This window comes from Phyllobates terribilis, unplaced genomic scaffold, assembly GCF_046119375.1.
Source record: "Phyllobates terribilis strain yellow unplaced genomic scaffold, ASM4611937v1 Scaffold_1__5_contigs__length_1240528914, whole genome shotgun sequence".
NCBI lineage: Eukaryota > Metazoa > Chordata > Amphibia > Anura > Dendrobatidae > Phyllobates > Phyllobates terribilis.
Window position 1 is genome coordinate 131100375 of NW_027362761.1, and position 22439 is coordinate 131122813.

Genomic DNA, 22439 nt, shown 5'->3' on the forward strand with positions numbered 1-22439 from the left:
GTATCATACACTGCAGTCTGCCACATACACTGCCTGCCTGCCTAGCACTGATTATATGCCGCTGTATTAGTCCTCAGAAGGACTGTTAGTTCAGATGGATATATATATATATATATATGTTGTGGAATACCTATACTAACAGGATGTTCAATGGACCCTCTTGTGCTGTATCATGCACTGCAGTCTGCCACATACCCTGCCTGCTTGCCTAACTCCTGCTATCACCACTGAATGTATGCAGCTGGATTAGTCCTCAGAAGGACTGCTAGTTCAGATGAATATATATATATATATATATGTTGTGGAATACCTATACTAACCATAAAGAAATAAATCTCTCCCTGACTAAGCATCACCTCTCCCTACTCTGCCTGTTTCCGGGGTACACTGTGACGAGCATAGTAGCGCCAGTTCTTATATAGACCTGATGATGCTGTGTGGCCAGCCAATCACTGTAATGCCCACAACCAACATGGCTACGGCATTACAGTGTGTGGCAGGCAATCTCTGCATGTTCATTGGCTCTCTAAAGAGTGCCAAACATGCAGGGAGGGGACCCAAGTTAACGCCCGAGCAACCCAGAAATACTCGCCAAGCCCCGAGCTTGTTGAGCACAGTGATACTCGGGCGAGTACCGAGCAGTTGTAAGCATGTTCACTCATCACTAGTCTCCATCTATTGGGTTTGGCTGTAGTGGAAGAGGTTTCTGTCTCCATAAAACTACTTATACTCTGGTGAAATTGATGCCACTTTAGTGGTGGTAGGCCCTAATTTAGGGAAATGTAAACTCTTCTGAGTCTCCATATACTGGGTTGGCTTTACTGGAAGAGGTGTCAGTCCTAATAACACTATTTCCACTGTAGTGAAATTAATGCCACTTTTGCTGGTGTCTGCCACAAATTTTTGGAAATGTGGAGAATACTGATTGGGTTTCCATCTACTGGGTTGGCTGTAGGGGAAGAGGTGTCATTCCTAATTCTACAATTTCTACTGTTCTGAAATTGATGCCACTTTGCTGATGTTAGGCCCTAATTTAGGGAAACATGAACACTCCAGGTTAGGTCTCCATCTTCTGGATTGGCTGTAGGGGAAGAGGTGTCGTTCCTAATTCTACAATTTGTACTGTACTGAAATTGATGCCACTTTGCTGGTGTCTGCCAATAATTTTTGGAAATATGGGGAATCCTGATTGGGTCTTTATATATTGGGTTGGCTGTAGTGGAAGAAGCTATGGTCTGCATTATACTATTTCTACTCTAGTGAAATTGATGCCACTTTGTTGGTGCTAGGCCTTAATTTAGGGAAATGTGAACACTCCTGGTTAGGTCTCCATCTCATAGGTTGGCTGTAGTGGAAGAGGTTTTGGTCTCCATCCATAAGTATAGTTATACTGTAGTGAAATTAATTATTTCGTGCAGATATTGTTCTCCACAATGGGGTACACAAACATGATAAACTCAAAATTGTTTTTCAATAAACAACCATCAGCTGCCCCATCAAACGGATCTGCTGCTTCTTCCTTCTCCTGTATTACCGTGCCAAGTTTTGTCACGCAAGTCTCAGACCGCAGAACCTATGGTTGTATACCCGCTAAAGTCAGGCTGAGTGAGAGCTCGTCAGCTGTAATAGAAGCGGACATGCCTGTTGTGTTTGTTTCACTGAGCACACCACATGTTTCTCAATCCACCGTAACATCTCCACCTGCACCTCACTCTCGGTATAGCAGTTTGTCCGTTTCACCATACTCCACCCTCTCGTACTCTGCCCTCTCTCAGCACTTCAGCCAGTCCTCAGTCCCGCAGTTGTGGTCACGTAAAAGATTGTTTACTTCCACACACAACAAAGCTAAGAGTGTGGAAGTGAGGTTCAAAGGACCCCAACCCTTTACTTATCCCTTGCCAAATTAACTTATTTAAGTGTATACGTGAAGCTTTGATATCGGACAGACAGAGTCAGATACTGAACTTCTCTTGAAGAGAAATGGTGCAGCAAAGATGTGTTTATTATTCCAGCATAACATATATATGTTCAGTATAAAGGAAGGTCCCAATAGGGTGTCACCCTGAGACAATTGAGCAATCACAGTAGTCTCTGGCCCATGGTATAGATAAGTCTCATTATGTTGTCCTATGGGGTTAAGTGTTTCCTCCCAAATATTCTCCTCATTCGCCAGGATATTCTCTTGGGAGGTGTCATGTTGAATCCTTTGTCTCGTTTCCTTCTTGTAAACAATTTGAAAGTCCACTTCTATAACCAGTTCCAACTAGTTCTTTCAGGATATTTATATATATATAGTGACACACGAGTGCAGATAACTAATATATATATATATATATATATATATATATATATATATATATCAAGGTTTTCATAATATATTAAAGTGAGGGTATATATGACTAAATGATATCCAATATAACAGATATATGCAAAACAAGATTCATAACATATAACAAAATATAAGTATAGATATTTAGTATACATTAGAGTTTCATATAATGTTTTTTAGTAGATTTTAGACAAGAGGTTGAACTCCACCATCTTCAATCTATAGGCCACGGAAAAGGTGGTCTTAGGCCCTAATTTTTTTAAATGTGAACAGTTCTGATTGTGTCTCCATCTCCTGAGTTGGCTGTAGTGGAAGCGGTATAGGTCCCCATTATACTACTTAAACTCTAGTGAAATTGATGCCACTTTGGTGGTTTTAGGCACTAATTTATTTAAATGTGAACACTCCTGATTGGGGCTCCATCTATTGGGTTGGCTGTAGTGGAAGAGGTGTCGTTCCTAATTCTACAATTTTTACTGTACTGAAATTAATGCCACTTTGCTGGTGTCTGCGACTAATTTTTGGAAATGTGGAGAATCCTGATTGTGTCTCCATCTATTGGGTTTGGCTGTAGTGGAAGAGGTTTCTGTCTCCATTAAACTACTTATACTCTGGTGAAATTGATGCCACTTTTCTGGTGTCTGCCACAAATTTTTGGAAATGTGGGGAATCCTGATTGGGTCTCCATCTACTGGGTTGGCTGTAGGGGAAGAGGTGTCGTTCCTAAATCTACAATTTCTACTGTACTGAAATTGATGCCACTTTGCTGGTGTCTGCGACTAATTTTTGGAAATGTGGGGAATCCTGATAGGGTCTCCATTTACTGGGTTGGCTGTAGTGGAAGAGGTGTCGGTCCCCATTATACAGTGGAAGTTTCACCAATTTAAGATACACTAGGTAACTGCTCTCCTCCAAATTAAAGATGTCTGAGTGCCTGCAGAAAAGCTAATTAACCAAATCTGCTAATCTGGTTGAAAGACTTCACTCAGACACTGAACCACGCAAATGGCATACTTTATTACGTAGACATGGGGTTAAATAGTATTCTCCTTCTAGGTGGGATTAGTAGAATTTATTGCTCTTTTCTGATAACTCGGCACACTGTAATTTGTTCATCCATGTATCTTTTGACCTTAGTAACGCCTTAGGAATTCCGATGGGAGGGGGTGAGTTCATCTCTCAGTGCCATCTTTGCCAACTCGACATGAATCTCTCTGTTATCAGCCATGCACATGCATATGTCATTCCCAGGAAATCATTTAGTTGTTCATGTCTACAATAAGAATAGAAGCTGTTAGTTGTATATTTATTAACTATTAACATAATTCATGTGCATATGCACATTTGCATACATACATACACATAGATTATTCCATCATCGGTATATTGATTCACACTGATTAGGTATTCTATTAAAAGAAACTAATTGATTTTCTATAATATATATATTTTACCTTGACAATACTACTTATACTCTAGTGAATTTGATGCCAATTTTGTGGTTTTAGGCCCAAATGTGAACACTCCTGATAGGGTCTCCATCTACTGCGTTGGCTGTAGGGGAAGAGGTGTCATTCCTAATTCTACAATTTCTACTGTACTGAAATTGATGCCACTTTGCTGATGTTAGGCCCTAATTAAGGGAAACATGAATACTCCAGGTTAGGTCTCCTTCTACTGGGTTGGCTGTAGGAGAAGAGGTGTTGTTCCTAATTCTACAATTTCTACCCTAGTGAAATTGATGCTACTTTGCTGGTGTCAGGACTGCAAATATTTTAAATTAGATTTTGGCCCTTTTTGCCCTCTTTCAAGATGGTGTCTTTTGTCTCATGTGCCCCTTGTCTTCCTGCTTTATAACTCCACCCCAGCCTCTAATCAGTGCTAGAGTATTCTGCATGTGATCTGCTCCAGGTGGTTTCCTAGTTTCCTGCTCTGCCCTCCAGACTTGTTTGGATCTTCTGTTACCTGCTCTCAGAGACTCTGCTGCATTTAGTTGTTACCAGAATTCCTCCTTCTCCTGGCTGCTCCTGCTGTTACCTCTGAGCCTCAGTCTTCACCTGCATTCTGCTAACAAGTAAGCTGGTTTCTGCTCTGACTCACCTGCTTTAGATAGCTGCAGAGCACGGGACTGTGCTGCACTATCAGGGACTTCCTACCCAGGCCTCCCTGGATTATCTAAATATTGTATGGACTTCCTTGCATGGACTTGATAAGGACTTCCTTGTTTTCTAGCATCCTCTAGTGTGAATTGTGCTTTACAGATTGCTTCGTTGATTACATTTAGAGCACGAGACTGTGCTGCATTATCTGGGACTTCCTACCCAGGCCTCCCAGGATTATATAATATATATTGTTTGGACTTGATAAAGACTTCCTTGTTTTCTAGCATCCTCTAGTGTGAACAGTGCTTTACAAACTGCTCTGCTAATTGCATTTTCCCCTGAGTGTTTATGGACTTTGTGTTTTCGTCTGCACTTGTTTAAAACACCGTGTGTTTATAATATACACTTTGACACCTATAAGTTGTGTTCTGTTATATCTTTGTTCCACGCAAAAAAGACTCCTGTGGTATCCATTATAATTATTACAGCTGGTGTCTGCCACTAATATTTGGAAATGTGGGGAATCCTGATTGGGTCTCCATCTGCTGGGTTGGCTGTAGTTGAAGAGTTGTCTGTCACCATTATACTAGTTCTACTCTACTGAATTAAATCTTTGGTCCAGATATTTTGGTCACAGGGGTGCACAAGATATATTCGAAATTGGTTTACTTAGTACCATGGTATATAAAGCAGGCTATATTTCATCTTTTGATATTGTTCTCCACCCAGGAGTACACAATAGTAATGAGAGAGCATTAATTGTGCTCAATTTAGTGGTTCAATGGTTTCTCAAAACCTACCCAGATCTGCCAGAGCTGCTTGTGAAAGTACAACGCATGTGTGCCCATTTGAGAAAGTCAGCTGTAGCTTCTGCCACCCTGGCAGTGCTTCAGCAGCATTTGCAGCTTCCAGCTCACCGACTGTTGTGTCACCACATTTTGGAAATCAACATTGCAGATGTTGGGAAGGATTTGTGAGAAGCAGAGGTTAGTTGTTGAGTACTAGCTTCAACACGCCCATCGGCATTCAGGTCAGCCTCCACACATAAAAGCTGATGAGTCGGCATGGATGTCTGCCATCTGCTCCCTCCTCCAAAACTTTAAGGACTCCACCAAGATAGTGAGCGGCGATGACGACATAATTAGCATCACCATCCTGCTTCTCTGTCTACTGAACTTTCACTGCTCATAGTTAAAGAGGAGGCATTGCAGACGGAGCAAGGAACTGTGCAGCCCAGCCTCATCTCATCTCAACACGGATTGGGTGATAATGAGGAGGAGGAGGATGAGTAGAACATGGACAGTCGTCTTCTTGATGAGGATAGGGAACTCTTGGCTGTCTTGGAAGTCTTGATACCCCTCTTTCAGTTAGTGGGAAAGCTGTATGAGTTTTGATAATGACCTTCAGTGGTATAAACCATGGCTTTGCTTATCACGTTATTTCTCAAAATGCATTGCAGATCAGGCTACTTGTCCAACTCTGTAGTGATTAAATTCAATGTGTAAAGAAAGATCTTGGTCTGTGACTAAGCAACACCAAGAAGTGTGAGCTGATGTTGGACGGGCTGCCATTGCATCGGAGTAGATACGGTTTCGCTCTATGCCAGTCCTTTTACCGAGCCAAAGAATATGGCTGTCGTGAAATACAACTCTCACCGAGAAGCTGTATCAGACTGAAGAATATTGGGCCCACCAGAGGATTTGATTCTGAGGGACCACCTTTCTTCCCCGCTAAAGAACCCCATAGCAGCTGCAAGGTTTGCGCTATGAACTCTCCTGATGGAGAAGCCAGGTCTCACAGGAAGATTCTCCAGTTCTCTGGTGGGCTCGTCCAACCCTGCCGAGAAGCAGCCCTGGCTAAGAAAAGTCTGTGTGAAGGTTGCCGGACGCTCTATGGCTGCTTTTTTACTGAGGGGGAAACCCACGCAAATACAGGGAAAACATACAAAATCCTTTCAGATGTTGTCCTTGCTGGGATTTGAATCCAGGATCCCAGCTCTGCAAGGCTTCAGTGCTAACCACTGAGCCACTGTGCTGCCATTCTCCCTCTGATATCTAACATGCTGGAGAAACTTACACCTACTGCCACACTGCATCTTCAGCTCCTTTGTGAGAAACTAATGTGAGAAATGGTGGTGGCTGCTGACCGAGTATGGAGACCCGGCCACCACTGCCACGAGATTGTGAAAAGCTTCCGCCTCCAAAAGCCTAAAAGACAACATTTCAAGTACAAGCAGCTGTCCAGAAATGTGCTAGTTTAGTATTGCGGCCTGTGGGTGGGTGGGTGGGTGGCTGGCTGCATACTTGCGCTTGCATTCCAAGTAACAGAAAGCTAAGGAGATGGATGGCCTCATCATCATCACAACCTGCAACGTTTGCGCTATGAACTCTCCTGAAGGAGAAGCCAGGGCCCACCGGAGGATTCACCAGTTCTCTGGTGGGCCCGTCCAACCCTTCCGAGATGCAACCTAGGCTAAGAAAAGTCGGTGTGAAGGTTGCCGGAAACTCTATGGCTGCTTTTTTACTGTGGACTGCCTCCAGAAATCCACAAGATCAATCTATAAGGTCCCTTCACTGGCTCCCAATTGCCCAGCGTATCCAGTTCAAACTACTAACACTGACGTACAAAGCCATCTCTAACTTTTCTTCTCCGTGCATCTCTGAATTAATCTCCCAATATATTCCCTTACGTAATCTCTGGTCCCCCCAACACCTCCTCCTCTCCACACTTATTTGTTCCTCACCCAATCGCCTCCAATACTTCTACCAAATATCCACCATTCTCTGGAATTCTGTGCCTCAACACATCCGATTAGCCACCACATTCGGATCCCTCTGACACAACCTGAAAACCCATCTCTTCAAGACAGCCTACAGCCTGCCATTGCCTCGCTGCCACCTTAACACCACAGGAGATAATGCAACTCCACAACCTACTGTCTCCTTCCCCACCATCCTGTGAAATGTAAGGACGCAAGTGCAGGGTCTGTAAGACTTAAGATGCAATATGCACCTTAGCAAAGCTCAATTATGTTCTCCCTCGGATATCTAACAATAACAAACAGGTCATGCTGGAGAAACTTGCACCTACTGCCACTCAGTGTCTTCATCTCCTTTGTGAGAAACTAATGTTTGCTCAGTCAGTTGTGAGGCAGTGACCGGGATCATATACGAGGGACGTTATATCTCCCCCAGAATGTGCACAGAGACCTATTAAAACCATTGGAGTGCATCGCAGTCACAGACACACCTGCGGCTGCAATGCAGGAATGAAGGTGAGCATGGACCTAGTCAGGCTATCTGGCTAAGGCAGCTTAGTAAAAACCTGGCAGGGGCTTCATTTCTGGGAGGAGGTCACAGGAGGCAGTGGGGCGACCTCCTCCCTCCAACCCGGGTTTTCCAGTGGCTCTTGCCACAAGTCCATTAAAACCCCTGCACTAAGGATTAGTGTTGTTCTATGTTGGAACCTGCTAGGAGCACAGCAGGAAACCACAGCAGGATTGAGGGTGGCTGAACCCCTGCCTGGGATCCCTCTGCACCTGTCAGGCTCGGAGCGGCCGGCACGGCCGTTGCCCTCGGCAACCATTGTGTATGGACTTTCTGTTAACCCGCTGCGAACCGGAAGACTTCTGTTAACCCGTGAGTTGCTGAAATAAAAGCTGTTTATGTTGTACTTGCTTGGGTCACTGCCTCAGTTACTGCACAGTGTGAACACCGCCGCCTTACAGTTTGGTGGAGAATGCGGGCAAAGTGCCTGAGACATACCTAACCGGCCGCTGCATGACCACAATCCGGCCTGCCACCTTTCAGCCTCACCCTGTGGACAAAATGGACGAGCTGTTAAAGCAGCTGGTACTTACCCAGCAGCTGCAGCGGCAGTCTCAGCGGCAACAGCAGGAGCGGGAACAGCAGCATAATCAACAGCTGCAGCTACTGTACCAGCAGCAGCAAAAAACAAATGAACTGTTGCTGCAACAGATTGCTGCGGGAGACGCCGACGGCACCAGCCCCGGAATGTCGCGGGGCCCGGGACAAGGTTCGCTCAGTGTTGAGGAAGATGGGACCGGAGGACGATGTGGAAGCTTTCCTGACCATTTATGAGCGCACGGCAGAGCGGGAAAACCTACCAGCCGGCCATTGGCAGAAGTGGTGGCTCCGTTTTTGGTCGGCAATGCCCAAAAGGCCTGCCTCGACCTCAGTCAGGACTACCAGAGACTCAAAGGTGAGATCCTTGCCCGGCTGGGGGTCAATACATACGTGAGGGCTCAGCGTGTGTTTTCGTGGGCCTATGTGGAGACCCGACCCGCCCGGTCTCAGGCTTATGACCTCCTGCAGCTGGTAAAGAGGTGGCTCCAGACTGAGACTTTGACTCCAGCCCAGATGGTGGAGAGGGTGGTGATTGACTGGCTGGTGAGGACCCTGCCAGTCGCTATCCAACGTTGGGTGGGTCAAGGGGACCCCGGCACACTCGACCAGGTGGTCAGCCTGATCGAGCGCTACTCGGCCACTCAGGACTTTATCCGGGAATCTGCCCCCTTGCGGCTGTCACGCCAATCCCTGCCCACCCAGGAGTCGGGAAAGGGGTCGCGTCCCTCTGCTGGGGACAGTCAGCACCGTAACCGTGCTGAATGGGAACCCCGGAGTGAGAGTGGCAGGAGACCGTTTCCCTCCCAAACTGTCATAAGACCTAACAGTACCTCCACTCTTAGGTGCTGGAGGTGTCAGGGGCTGGGACATGTGGTTGCTAATTGCCCCCTGACTACGGAACCCATGGACTGCGGATATAGCCGCCGGGTCTCAATGTATGCCCAGACCGTCTGCACGGCCAGTGCCGACCCCAGGGACAGTGAACTCCAACTATGCCAGGTACTGGTTAATGGGTACCCCACGGATGCCCTCCTGGACTCAGGGAGCCTTGAGACTTTGGTACATGGGTCGCTGGTGGCAGGAGACAACCCCAGTGGACGGCCCGTCGGGGTTGTGTGTATCCATGGGGATCTCCGAGAGTAACCAACTGCGGAGGTAGTCTTGTACACGCCATGTGGAGAAATAAAACATGTGGTAGGGGTGGTAAAAACTCTTCCCTATGGGACTGTGTTGGGAAGAGACTTGCCCCTGTTCTGGACTCTGTGGAAAAACAAAATCCACTCTCCCCCGGTAGAAAGTATTACAGGCGTTGTACCCGATGAACCTGAGTCAGGGGAACCTGCCGTAGGGGTGTCCAACCTAGGGACAGAGTGTGACCCCGATAGGTTTCCCTTAGAGGTGCTGGCAGGAGAGGTCGAGGAGATCCCATCGATCCCCGAGCTGGAAGTGTCCCGGGCCACGTCTGGGACGGCTCAGCTACAGGATCCCACCCTGGCTCAGGTGCGGGAAAGGGTGTTAGAGGTAAATGGCGTAGCTCAACAGCCCGGTGCAGATACTGTATTTCCACGCATGGTAATCAATGGTGAGTTGCTCTATAGGATAGATAAGATCAGGGACGAGGTTGTGGAACAGTTAGTGGCACTTCAGTCATACCGTCGGGCGGTTCTGGAGATGGCACACTCACACCTGCTGGGTGGACACTTAGGGGTAAAAAAGACACTAGAACGTATCTTACAGCGGTTCTTTTGGCCTGGGGTTTACGCGGAGGTCAAAAGGTACTGCGAATCTTGCCCCGAATGTCAGTTGACCACACCCATCGCAAGTTTCCGTAGCACATTGGTACCCCTGCCAGTGATAGAGGTACCTTTTGAACGGATTGCAATGGACTTGGTAGGGCCCATTGTAAAATCCGCCCGTGGCCACCAGCATACACTGGTGGTCATCAACTATGCCACCCGGTACCCGGAGGCTATACCACTACGCCACACCTCAGCAAAACTGATTGCACGGGAGCTGTTTGCTATGTTCTGTAGCCTTGGACTACCTAAGGAGAGCCTGACAGATCAAGGAACCCCTTTTATGTCCAAAGTGACAAGGGAACTGTACAAATTGCTAAAAATTAAACAATTGCGCACTTCGGTGTACCACCCTCAAACCGACGGGCTAGTAGAACGGTTCAATAAAACCCTCAAGTCCATGTTAAAAAAGGTGGTTTCTAAGAACGGGAGGGATTGGGGCATGTTGCTACCCTATCTGATGTTCGCCGTCCGTGAGGTACCCCAGGATTCCACAGGATTCTCTCCCTTTGAGTTATTGTACGGCAGACACCCTAGGGGTCTGTTGGACGTAGCCAAAGAGACATGGGAACAAGAACCGACTCCACATAGGAGTATAATTGAACACGTGGCTAGTATGCAGGACCAGATCGCGGCAGTCATGCCCATTGTGAAAGAACATCTGTTAGATGCCCAGGCAGCCTAGAGGTGCACATATAATAAAAGGGCCAGAGTCAGTTCTTTTAACAAGGGCGATCGGGTGTTAGTTCTGGTACCCACAACCGAGAGTAAACTCATGACCAAGTGGCAAGGGCCATATGAGGTTCGAGAAAAAGTGGGGGAGGTAAATTACCGGGTGTATCAGCCCGGAAGAAGGAAACCTGAGCAGCTTTACCATGTAAACCTGCTAAAACCTTGGAAAGACAGAGAGTGTTTAGTTACAGACGTCACCCCGGGCATATCGCCAGAGAGTTCTCTACCTTCAGCCAGGGAAGCGTCCGAGGGGGATGTCAGGATAAGTGATGCCCTCACTAAACAGCAACGACGGGAGGCTCGCTCGCTGGTGCAGCACAATACCGACGTGTTCTCAGAGCTACCGGGTAGGACTACGGTGATCCAGCATGACATTGTCACCGAACCTGGGGTAAGGGTGCGAATGAGACCGTACAGGGTACCCGAAGCCCGGAGGCAAGCCATCACGGCTGAGGTAAAACAAATGCTTCAGTTAGGCATCATAGAGGAGTCACGGATTGAGTGGGCTAGCCCCATCGTACTGATTCCAAAACCAGACGGATCGTTACGCTTCTGTAACGATTTCCCGAAATTGAATGAAGTGTCAAAGTTTGACCTCTATCCAATGCCCAGAGTGGACGAGCTGATTGAGAGACTGGGGCAGGCCCAGTACTTTACCACTCTCGATCTCACCAAGGGTTACTGGGCAGGTACCTCTCACAGATTCGGCAAAGGAAAAAAACGCCTTCGTAACTCCAGAGGGTCTATACCACTATGTGGTCTTACCTTTTGGGTTGCATGGGGCCCCGGCTACATTCCAGAGGTTGATGGACATAGTGCTCAAGCCTCATCAGGAGTACACGTCCGCGTATTTAGATGACATTATAATCCTTAGCACTGACTGGCATCCCAGGTACAAGCGGTTCTGCATTCTCTCAGAGCTGCGGGGTTAACGGCAAATCCAAAAATTGTGCAATAGGGCTAGAGGAAGCCCGATACTTGGGGTATGTGATAGGCCGAGGAGCTATTAAGCCCCAAATCAATAAAGTTGAGGCCATAAAAAACTGGCCTAAACCGTCAAGTACAAAGCAGGTGAGGGCATTTTTGGCATCCTTGGGTATTACCTCCGGTTTATACCTAATTTTGCTGGGCGAACGGTGGCCCTGACTGATCTCTTGAAAGGGAAAAAATCGGTAATGGTTCAGTGGAACCCTAAGGCAGAAGAAGCTTTTCAGTCTATGAAGTTGGCCCTGTGTGGACAGCCGGTCCTCATGAGCCCCAACTTCAAGGAAGCCTTCATTGTACAGACAGATGCCTTGGAGGTAGGCCTAGGAGCGGTATTGTCACAAAAAGTGAATGGTGAAGAGCACCCGGTCACCTACTTGAGTAGAAAACTTGTCCCGGCAGAGAAAAACTATAGCGTGGTAGAGAAGGAGTACTTGGCTATTAAGTGGGCCTTGGAATCGCTGCGTTATTATTTACTCGGGCGTCAGTTCCGCTTGGTGACGGACCACTCACCCTTGGTATGGATGAGAAATGCCAAGGAGAGGAATGCGCCAGTCTCCAGGTGGTTCCTGTCACTGCAAAATTTCAGTTTCTCTGTAGAACATTGCCCTGGGAAGTCGCAGGGAAACTCGGATGCCCTGTCGCGGGCACCCTGTATGATGACAAATGTTCAACCCCACAAGTTTGAACAGAGGGGGGGGATATGTGAAGCAGTGACCGGGATCGTATACAAGGGACGTTATATCTCCCCCAGAATGTGCACAGAGACCTATTAAAACCATTGGAGTGCATTGCAGTCACAGACACACGTGCGGCTGCAATGCAGGAATGAAGGTGAGCATGGACCTAGTCAGGCTATCTGGCTAAGGCAGATTAGTAAAAAACTGGCAGGGGCTTCATTTCTGGGAGGAGGTCACAGGAGGCAGTGGGGCGACCTCCTCCCTCCAACCTGGGTTTTCCAGTGGCTCTTGCCACATGTCCTTTAAAACCCCTGCACTAAGGATTAGTGTTGTTCGATGTTGGAACCTGCTAGGAGCACAGCAGGAAACCTAAGCAGGATTGAGGGTGGATGAACCCCTGCCTGGGATCCCTCTGCACCTGTCAGGCTCGGAGCGGCCGGCACGGCCGTTGCCCTCTGCAACCATTGTGTATGGACTTTCTGTTAACCCGGCTGCGAACCGGAGGACTTTCTTTTAACCCTTGAGTTGCTGAAATAAAAGCTGTTTATGTTGGATTTGCTTGGGTCACTGCCTCAGTTACTGCACGGTGTGAACACCGCTGCCTTACACAGTCTACCAAATAAAATTCCTGAGGTACAGAAAATGTGGATGGCTTCGCTTCTGGTACTGGGTGCTAATACCAAACCATGGCGTGTCATTCACTGGTTATTCCTTGCTGGTTGGAAACAAGCTCATTCCCACAGAAAAGTACCAGCAAGCTAAGGAGATGGTGGTCTCTATCACCATGAAGGAGTTTGCTCGTTGTCTAGTAGTCTGGTTTTTATACTAAAGATCCTGCTCATTTTTATAGTTTTAAGTGAGCACGCAAAGACGGTGGATTCTTCAGCAGCGCATTAAGGCCAGGATAGGGGCAGAGAAATTGCTGTACCATCAGGTTTAGGATGCGAGCCATGCAAGGAACGTGTGTGAGGTTGCCCCGGCATAGGGCCGCCACTGGGTTTGCACCTTTATCGTACATGGCCTTCTCTTGCTCCAGGTTCAGTGGCAACAGCCATTGCTCAAAGTCGGCCTGGAGAGCTGTTCCAAACTGTTCTGCTGTATGACTGTGATCTGCAAGGCATATTAATTTTAACACTGCCTGATTGCGGTAAGCCCTGGCTGCGCAGTACGGAGGTGGGGGTGATTCTCTCTGCACTGTTGGAACATGTGTCTCAATAAGGCAGAGGTTGAGGGTGCAGGTGGAAGCCCTAGAGGAGGTGGAGGATGCAGAAGCACTGGAGGAAGTATTATATACAGAGGTTTGTCCTGCAAGCCTTGGGGATTCCAACACTTACTGTCTAGTGGCACCTTGGTGTCTAGTGTTTTAGTTCTTCATCCCCTGGTGTGTAGTGGTTTAGTTCTCCAACCCAAGCTGTTTAGTAGGTTAGTTTTCCAACCCCTGTTGTCTTATTAGTTTAGTTCTCCAACCCTTGTTTACTATTAGTTTAGTTCTCCATGTTCTGGTGTATATTTGTTTCGTTCTCCAACCTTAGCTGTTTAATAGCTTAGTTTTCCAACATCTGTTGTATGTTAGTTTAGTTCTCCGTGTTCTGGTATGTATTTATTTATTTCTCCAACCCATTCATGCCCACCACCAGGGGTTAACGTCTGGTGACAAGCATTTGGATTTTTCTTGGACCCTACTTTGTCCGGGCCCGGATCAACTGAAAAATATTTTGGGCATCGCTACACATGCTTTTCTCCTCTTGAGTCTGTGAAGCTTTGGATCAGACCTCTGATGCCCCAGAATAGAATGTGTGAACAGCTCTGCAGACTCACCCATCTGTGCTTCCCCACAGTCACTTGGTCGGTTGGAGAGTTGTGATGTGGGTGAAAACAAGGGTAATTGGGGTACCACTTCTGAGGACTGTACTGTGTGTGATATTAAGGTGGAGGAAGAGGAGCAGAGGCCACTTGATGCAGCGCTTATCATCTACTGTAGCACATGTTCTTCCTGCCCCTCATCTACAAGGCATACCGCTGTTCGAATGCCAAAGAAATGGAGTGGAGTCCAGAAACAGAAGTTTTAAAAAAGCTGCACAATTGCTCACTGCAGCAAAACAAACCTACTTCTCATCTCTCATATCATACGTGTCTCGCAACCCTAAACAGCTATTCAGTACTTTCAAGTCCCTCCTCTGTCCATCAGCTCTCCCTCCCTCTCCTCTCCTCTCATCTTAGCTGAAGACTTAGCCTCATTATTCAAGCAGAAGATTGACAACATAGGGCAAAGCTTTTGCTTAAAGTCCTAACAGCCTCTTCTCATAATGACTCAACTCTCCTCCTCCAAAACCAGCTTCTCCGCCATCACGTAAGATCATCTTTACTCTCCTAACCACATCTCACCACCTGTGAACTTGACCCAATACCATCCCACCTCATTCCAAACCATACCACAGTCTTCATCCCAAGCCTAACCCTCCTCTTCAACCTGTCACTAACAACTGACGTCTTCCCCTAATGATTCAATCACACCCATCCTCCAAAAGCCCTCCCTTGACCCATCCTATGTTTAGCTATCGTGCCATCTCACTTCTCCCCTATGCCTCCAAACTATTGAATCAACATGTCTATTTTGAACTGTCCTCCCACCTCTTCTCCTGCTCCCTCTTTGACCACTTACAATTTGGCTTCCGACCTCACCATTCCACTGAAACTGCCCTGATTAAAGTCACCAATGACTTAGTAACTGCCAAATCGAAGCAAGACTACTCTGTCCTCTTCCTCCAAGACCTGTCATCTGCCTTCGACACACTAGACCACACCCTCTTTCTACAGACTTTTATCTCTCATTATCACAGACTCGGCCCTGTCTTGGACCTTTTCATACCTAACCGACAGGACATTCAGTGTCTCCCACTCACACACCACCTCCACATCTCACCCTCTATGTGTCGGTGTCCCCTAAAGTTCAGTTCTACAACCCAGGCTCTTCCCCATCTTCGGCCTGGGACAGCTCATAGTCTCACGGCTTTCAGTATCACCTCTATGCTGATGACACACAAATCTACCTCTCTGGACCTGATATCACCTCCTTACTAACCAGAATTCCACCATGTGTGTCCTGCATTTCAACTTTCTTCTCTGCTAGATTTGTAAAAATTAACATGGATAAAACAGAATGCATCATCTTTCCACCAACCCATTCATCCCCTCCAACTGGCCTTTCATTCAAAGTGAATGCCTGCCCACTCTCCCCAGTCCCGCAAGCTTGACTCTGATCTGTCCTTCAAACATCAGATCCAAGCCCTTTCCACTTGCTGCTGATTCCAACTCCAAAGTATCTCGGAGATCCGCACATTCCTCAACCATGAAACTAGAAAAACACCAGTGCACGCCCTCATCATCTCCCGCTTTGACTACTACAAGCTCCTGCTCTGTGGTCTCCCTTCTACCACTTTCGCACCCCTCCAATCTATCCTAAAATGTGCTGGCTGATTAATCCACCTGTCACTCCGCTATTTACAAGGTTCTCCCCTCTGTGAATCCCTGCGCTGGCTCCCTGTTGCCTAGAGACTCCAGTTGAAAAGCCTATCTTTGGCATACCAAGCCATCGAAAACCTGTCTCCTCCATACATGTGTGACCTAGTCTCCCTGTACTAGTTACCTGCACGAACCTCCCATCCTTCCAAGAGTTCCTTCTCTACTTTCCTCTTATCTCTTCTTGTCACAATCGAATACAAGATTTGTCCCGTGCATCTCACCTAACGTGTAACGCTGTACTCAAACACATCCGACTGTTGCCTACCGTGGAAACCTTGAAAAGGAAGCAGAATACCCACTTCTTGTGACAATCTGCGCTAAGCCTCGCTCCACCATACTGCTGCACGACTAACTGTACCCTCACCTACTGTACCCTCACCCATCCCTTGTACATTGTTTGTGTGCCCTTGCGGGCAGGGTCCTCTCTCCTCTTGTACCAGTCGGTGACCCCTTTTCACATGTAATGCGCCACGAAATAAATGTCGCTGTAATAGTAATAATAATTATAGTACTTGTACTCTGGGTCAATTGATGGCACTATCCTGGTGTCTATCCCTTATTTGCTGCGTTTTGGCAGCTTTTGGGCCCATTTGAAGGTATTGTATATGCTCTTTTTTTGTCCCCTCATTGAATCCTATGGTGTTAAGCAATGTTCGACGAACATTCGACGAATAAATATGGCGAATGTCTAAATATTCGGCCAACATTTCCGAACCAAACATTGAAATGTTAGCTCATCTCTACCTCTCAGTGCCTATAGTATAATGCTCAGTGGATAGTACGAAATAAAGCATCTAGGTAAAAATACTTACATCATGTATTCGTAGGAAAGCTTAGTTGCAGTATGGCCATGGCACCCCAATGCGAATTTCACCCCAGCTTCATCAGCTTTACAATAGGCACTGAGAGGTATATACTATAGCTACAGGATGTATCCTATGTTTGAATGTGTGGCCCTCCATTGACTCACTCAGCCTTTTTACTATATAATACGCTATAATAATAAATAATAATAATAATAATAATAATAATAATAATAATAATAATACTCTCATTTTGTAATTTATTTTTTCATAATAATAAAGTATTTTTTATGAGATGCTTTGATGCATCTCCTTGTTGCTTTTGGTGGTATAATTTATATCTAGGGTGTATCTCTGATATTGTGTACATTTTAAATTGATTCTTATTTTTGTTGGTCCTAATGTACTGTGTGTATGTGTTATTTGTATATACAGTACATACAGTGTATTGTGTGTGTATATATATGTATATTTATTTTTTTATCAGAAGGAAGCTGTTAATCTGATCTCTGGATAAGAGTGCAAGAAAATAATAATAATACTCGTCTGATAAGTCCCCCATGGCACCTGCACTGCTGCTCTATTTTTCTATGTTCAAAATCACTGCAGGCAATTATCCAACTTTTCCCTGTTTTTATAATCTATGATATTTATAACTTGGGCTTTTCCCAGATGCTATTTTTGCTATGTGACAATTACTTTCTTTAGAAATTAGAAGCATTCTGTCAACAGCCATCAGCCAACCCCGAAGACAGCATAAACTTAGTTCTGCAACCATATGATGATAATGCAAGAACAATCTATGAACTCATTTATACAGCAGTAGAGTCTTTCAAGACAGAGAATTCATTTGTAGTTGCCAGGATTTATGTGCCAGCATATGAGATGAGTAAACCAAAAAATATTGATGTAACAATAAGTAACAGAAATGTAGAATCTAGTCTATTATGTCTATGCTGATTGTATAATAAATTCCCGCAATGTATCATACTCAAAATAACAGCACAAGTAGAGAGTATTATCCTCATGTGGATTTCAACAAATAGGAATAACTCTTTAAAGTGGATGTCCAAAAAAAAGGATATTTCATAGTATATGTCTATCAATTTAATTTAATCTAACTGCGTTTCTAATATAGTTTCATTAAAAATTTCCTGCCTTTTTGTTCTACAAAATATCCTCAGTGGTGGCGCTGAAGTCACTTATCAAAGCTTCTATCACTGCCATCCCCTGATGACATCCTTCTTCAGTAGCTGTGATGGAGAAGTGGCTGAAACCTCTGTACCCACCATCTCCTACATTTTAGTCCATACTGTTTATGTTTCTGCTGCCTGATTCACTGAAAAAATACATCATCAGGGAGCAGTGATTGAAGCAGAGTGAATGACAGCAGCACTGTCCCACAGTTTCTGTTACCACCCTAAAACAAATTATCTTCAGGGGGCGGTGATAGAAGCAGGGTGAGTAACAGTAGCACTGCCGCCTGATGACTATTTGTTTCAGGTCAGTGATAGAAGCCATGGGGTGGTGCTGCTGTCATTAACTCTGCTTCTATCGCCGCTCCCTGATGATGTCTCATTTCATTGAATGAGGCAGTGGGGAGAAAAGCATTGTGAACTGAATATGCGAGTGGTGTGAATGAAGATATGGTCACTTCCCCTTCACCATTACTGAAACAGGACGTCATCAGGGGATGGCGGTGACAGATCTCTGTTAAGTGACAGCAGCGCCGCCACTGATAACATTTTGTTTCAGGACAAAATAGGAAGAAGTGGAATAGACTGCAGCCCTAGCCCCCTGATGATTATCAGTTTGAGAATCCTTAGTGGTGTATGATAATAGACTCAAACAAATTGTCATCAGAAGTAATAAAAAAAAAGACAGACAGGAAGTTTGAGCAGAGAGGGAAAAGTAGGGAATTTTGAATGGAAATGGTTAGATTGTTAAATTAAATAGTTTGGCAAGTTTTTCAAACTGTTTCCTCAGAAATGTGATTTTTCAGAGTTACACATAGCTTGCTGCAATCGAACAGCCATGCTCTGATTCATGACACAGTATTTGTAAAAGAAATCGTGTTTTTATATCTCCATTTTTTGACTATATTTAAACTTTTTATTTTTTCAGAAGCAAAGTTGTCTGAGGGCTTATTTTTTACGGTGTGAAGATTTTATTGGTATATTTTTGGGTAGATATGACTTCTTGATCACTTTTTATTCTGTTTTTTGCAATGAAAAAAAAACTTCTGCCCCTAATTTTTAGATTTTTAGGACGACAGATTGGTGTTCACTGAAGAGTATAAATGACATGTTAACTATTTTCTGTAGGTCAGTACAATTACAGCAATACCACATTTAATTGCTTTTTTATTCATGTTTTACTAATTTTGCACAATAAAAACACTATATGAAAAAAATATTTATGTTTCTATATTCAAAGACTTCTAACACTTTTATGTTTCTGTCGATGAAACTGTGCAAGGGTTTATTTTCGCCGAACAAGCAGTAGTTTTAATGTATGCCATATAATTTTTTATCACTTTTTATTCATTTTTTGAAAATTTGTACAAGCAAAAAAAAACGTATTCTTGCTTTGTTTTAATTTATTTTTCTTTTCCAATGTTCATTGTGTTGGTTAAAAATATGACGATTGAATATGTTGAGTTGTTATGGATGAAGAGCTTATTGTTATTTTATTTCAATGTTTATATATATACAATACAGACCAAAAGTTTGGACACACCTTCTCATTTAAAGATTTTTCTGTATTTTCAGGACTTTGAAAATTGTACATTCACACTGAAGGCATCAAAACTATGAATTAACACATGTGGAATTATATACTTAACAAAAAAGTGTGAAACAACTGAAAATATGTCTTATATTCTAGGTTCTTCAAAGTAGCCACCTTTTGCTTTGATGACTGCTTTGCATACTCTTGCCATTCTCTTGATGAGCTTCAGAGGTAGTAACTGGAAATGGTCTTCCAACAATCTTGAAGGAGTTCCCAGAGATGCTTAGCACTTGCTGGCCCTTTTGCCTACACTCTGCGGTCCAGCTCACCTCAAACCATCTCGATTGGGTTCAGGTCTGGTGACTGTGGAGGCCAGGTCATCTGGCGTAGCACCCCATCACTCTACTTCTTGGTCAAATAGCCCTTTCAAAGCCTGGAGGTGTGTTTGGGGTCATTGTCTTGTTGAAAAATAAATGATGGTCCAACTAAACGCAAACCGGATGGAATAGCATGCCGCTGAGAGATGCTGTGGTAGCCATGCTGGATCAGTATGCCTTCAATTTTGAATAAATCCCCAACAGTGTCACCAGAAAAGCACACCCACAACATCACACCTCCTCCTCCATGCTTCACGGTGGGAACCAGGCATGCAGAGTCCATGCGTTAACCTTTTCTGCGTCGCACAATGACACAGTGGTTGGAACCAAAGATCTCAAATTTGGACTCATCAGACCAAAGCACAGATTTCCACTGGTCTAATGTCTATTCCTTGTGTTCTTTAGCCCAAACAAGACTCTTCTCCTTGTTGCCTGTCCTTAGCAGTGGTTTCCTAGCAGCTATTTTACCATGAAGGCCTGCTGCACAAAGTCTCCTCTTTACAGTTGTTGTAGAGATTTGTCTGCTGCTAGAACTCTGTGTGGCATTGACCTGATCTCTAATCTGAGCTGCTGTTAACCTGAAATTTCTGAGGCTGGTGACTCAGATAAACTTATCCTCAGAAGCAGAGGTGACTCTTGGTCTTCCTTTCCTGGGGCGGTCCTCATGTGAGCCAGTTTCTTTGTAGCGCTTGATGGTTTTTGCAACTGCACTTGGGGACACTTTCAAAGTTTGCCCAATTTTTCGGACTGACTGACCTTCATTTCTTAAAATAATGATGGCCACTCGTTTTTCTTTAATTTGCCGCTTTTTTCTTGTCATAATACAAATTCTAATAGTCTATTCAGTAGGACTATCAGCTGTGTATCCACCTGACTTCTGCACAACACAACTGATGGTCCCAACCCCATTTATAAGGCAAGAAACCCCACTTATTAAACCTGAAAGGGCACACCTGTGAAGTGAAAACCATTTCTGGTGACTCCCTCTTGAAGCTCATCAAGAGAAAGGCAAGTGTGTGCAAAGCAGTCATCAAAGCAAAAGGTGGCTACTTTGAAGAACCTAGAATATAACACATATTTTCAGTTGTTTCACACTTTTTTGTTAAGTATATAATTCCACATGTGTTAATTCATAGTTTTGATGCCTTCAGTGTGAATGTACAATTTTCCAAGTCATGAAAATACAGAAAAATCATTACATGAGAAGGCGTGTCCAAACTTTTGGTCTGTACTGTATGTCTCCCTCCTCCTTCTCCACCACCATATCATCAGGGAGACCATGATACAACACCTACATAATTAAAAAAAAAAAAATATGTAGGTGTATATATATATTTAAACATTTTATTATCATTATTAGTGATGAGCGAACGTGCTCACCACTGCTCGGTACTCGCCCGAGCATCACTGTGCTCTACAAGCTCGGCGAGTATTTCCTGATTGCTAGGGTGGGAACTCAAGTCCCCTCCCTGCATGTCTGGTGCTTGTTAAAGTGCCAATGAACATGCAGGGATTGCCTGCCATGCATTGAAATGCCGTAGCCATGTTGGTTGTGGGCATTACAGTGATTGGCTGGCCACACAGCAACATCAGGTCTATATTAGACCTGGCGCCGCTATGCTCGTCACAGTGTACCCCGGAATCAGGCAGAGTAGGGAGAGGTGCTGCTGAGCTAGGGAGAGATTTGCTTCTTTATAGTTAGTATAGGTATTCCACAACATATATATATCCATCTAAACCAACAGTCCTTCTGAGGACTAATCAAACTACATATATTCAGTGGTGATAGCAGGAGTTAGGCAGGCAGGTTATGTGGCAGACTGCAGTGTATGATACAGCACAAGAGGGTCCATGGAATGCCTTGTCTGCTGCTATAAAAATTACAGATATTTGTAGATATAGCCCCAGATATCAGGGGCCAGGACAATTTTTTTTAGCTTAATCCTGGTTATTTGCTTAAAAAGCAATCCAAAGTACACCATTTTTTCTGCTCCATTTGCTTGTTCTCACTGCAGAATAAAGCCAGATCTGTTCCATATTTCAGAGATAAAAATCCAGAAATTTGAACTGAACGTGGAAAATATTGGCCTCCTTTTCCATTCTGTTGCAGTGTGTCGGTCAAGCTATTCACACTAGGTGTCTGTGAAGAATAGTATTAGTAAATTACAGGCCTGCTATTTAAAACCATGGTTTTCTGTCAGACATATCACCTGTAAGAAATAAACTCTGTATCGAACAAAATACCGACGTATGATCAATAAATTATACCGCCTACGAATATATCAATCAGATTCCCTACAATACATATTCAGAAATTAGGCAACAAGTCTCAGTAAAACCAATAATTTTATTGATAATAATCCAAAAAACACAAAAACACATAAGAAAGGGAAAAATGGGGTGGGAAAGACTAAAAACACAAGAAGTGGAGAGAGATGGATGCGCAATCAATCATATACACGATGTTCCATATTGTTATAAAAAAACTCCATATAGTACAAAATTTATCTAGGTATCT